The sequence below is a fragment of the Pelobates fuscus genome, chromosome 4 (genome assembly GCF_036172605.1).
Source record: "Pelobates fuscus isolate aPelFus1 chromosome 4, aPelFus1.pri, whole genome shotgun sequence".
Classification (NCBI taxonomy): Eukaryota; Metazoa; Chordata; class Amphibia; order Anura; family Pelobatidae; genus Pelobates; species Pelobates fuscus.
In genome coordinates, this window is record NC_086320.1 from 307494110 (window position 1) to 307496867 (window position 2758).

Below are 2758 nucleotides of genomic sequence, written 5' to 3' on the forward strand. Positions count from 1 at the left end.
TTTTGTTTTGTATATACCACATCTTATCTTCAGAGAGCACTATCTGTTATATATTTTTCTCCCTTCTCCTGAGAATTGGACAGCACCAGTGGATCAGAATTTCCTGATATCCTACTAGCAGGGATTATACTGCAGAACGCCCATTCCACCTGAGCTGGTTATAGCTCATACAAATGTGAGTTTATTACATCTTTTTTCTTCATTTTCCACGTACCCCACAATCTGCACCATTGGTCCTTTTACCTTTTATATTTTACATATCACGGGAGGATCCAAAGCATCATAAGAAGAGAGAACACCAGCGCAACATAGACATTTATCCTCCTTTTTATATTGACTTTTATATATATTTATATATATCCTTTTTATATTTTTATTGGGACTTATTTTATTGTATCTCTTGGCGCAGCCTTTTCTCCCCTTTTTTCCTGTACATCCTTATCCCAGAGGGTTAGAGGGTGACCCTCTGTAAGGTTGCTGCCTCCTTTGTATATTATTAGCGCTAACCTACTCTACACTTTTTCTTACAACGATTTTGATGTTTAACTGTAAAAGTGGTGTAATATTGATTAAATTGACGATAAATGTTCATGATATATGTAAGTTACAACAATGATGCATGCACTTTGGTATGACTCTATTCCCTGCACATATCTGAAATATACATAAAATCTCTCAAACCCAAAGGATGGTCATATTTCACAAACCAGACGCGATACTACAAAAGTGAATACATATTAGCCCCTGACTAAGGTGTTCTCATACACCGAAACACGTGTCGGCCGGTAGCTCGTCCTTTCACCACTTGTTTGCTCACTTTAGGGGCACTTCTCTCACTATGGGTATTTAGACCCTTGTAGGTTAATCCTTTTTTTCTTTTTTTATACAGTGCTGTTCCCTCAGTTTATGCGATGGCACATTAGGCAGTATCTGTTCTCCTTAGATTGAACCACAGATTAGAACACCCTCGAAGGTGTTTGGAGGATATTAGGGACTAGCGCATAGCTTTTCTTTCAATTGATATTAGAGGAGCTCTTTCTTACAGTCCTTTAATCTATATCTCCTTCTGGATATCACTCATATCAAGGGGTTACTTTACTTGCGTTACTGATTGCAACATTGTATTTACACTTTTACTGCCTATGTGGATGTATGGGAATTTTTTTGTCTGCCCTTGGCAAATTCACTATAGTAATAAAAACTATCGTCAGCCACTGGTAGGGGAGACATTTAATTGGTGATCTCATGCTATCAATAAGGATCTATTAAAGACAGATTGTCAGCTGATTACTTTGCATGAGCAGCAGTATATAAGATATTAGCGAGCCCCTTTTTTTCGGTTACCCTTTTCTTTTCCCAAATATATACAGATCGCATTACTGAAGGGTCTTTGTAGGTACAGACCTCCAAGTTGTCCAATTATATCACCTTGCCAGTACAAAATATTTCTAATTTACACTTTGGTACGACTCTATTCCCTGCACATATCTGAAATATACATAAAATCTCTCAAACCCAAAGGATGGTCATATTTCACAAACCAGACGCGATACTACAAAAGTGAATACATATTTGGAATCAGCATGAAAAAATTATCTAGAAAAATATGTTTTTGTTTATGATGACCTATGTTGTTATTGTAGAGAACTGCATTACACAAACTCTTCAAGCTCTTTAACCACTGAAGTTCGTTGTAGTGGTGATGGTGCCAGAAATTCCCTGGTGCCCACCACCCCCATTGTAAGCAGTCAAACTATTTTAAAACAGTTTGACTTCTTACCTGGGGTCCGCTGGGTGACCCTCCCTGTCTCAAATACAACTGGCAAATATTACTTAAAAAGTCAAAGAAAATTAGCAAATGTGCTTACTACCAGATGCACTCAGTTTCAAGATTTTAGTAAAATCGGTGCTTTGTGAATATTCTGAATCCTATACTTTGTGCAGCATTCGGATGCAAAAGCATTGATTTTAAACCAGACACCGAATGCATCCAGGCGATTGCTGTTGATTCGCTCGGCCTGACTGACATCTGACCGTATTGGGCCTTAGTAAATATGAGTTGTCATTGTAATCCAAATTCAGTCATTTTCACCCGATTTGGTCCAGATTTTTTTGCTTGCCCATTTTAAATTTCTTACAATTCATACTCTAGTGAATAAGTCTGTGATTATGATGGTTAAAGTATTTGTATTACCTTAAACGTCACTACTAATGGTTCCAGCAATTTGCATAATTTATTCTTTAGTCTGAATTATTTTTAGTGCAATTGAAAACCAAACTATCAGTGTTACACTTCTAATTATAAAGAAACTATTTTCTATAGAACTGTGTCATGTGACAAACAAGGGTCATCATGAAATTATTTTCTAGACAGCTGCTTATGCCTCACCTGCTCCTCTGCTTCTGGAATTTCAAAACTTGGAGCCGGTCCAGATATTTTTTTTCTGTGCTTCCATGAAAACGAAAGATTTTGAATACTGTGACAAGAGACTGAAAGCTGCCATTGCTTATCTGTTGCTGGTAAACCCCAACATGTCATGTACCTCTCCTGAGATAGAAGTGTCCTAGAATGATTCCACGGTCTTTACTACAAATGTGGCTCAACTATCCCTGAAGGACATTTTTTTTTTTTGTAAATATCTTTTTATTCGTATATTGAGGTTGCATGTAGTTTCATGAAACGTAAATAACAGTGTGGACACGCAGGTCCCGGTATCAGGATATCAAGATTCAACAATGTTGGACTCGCAGGTCCAGT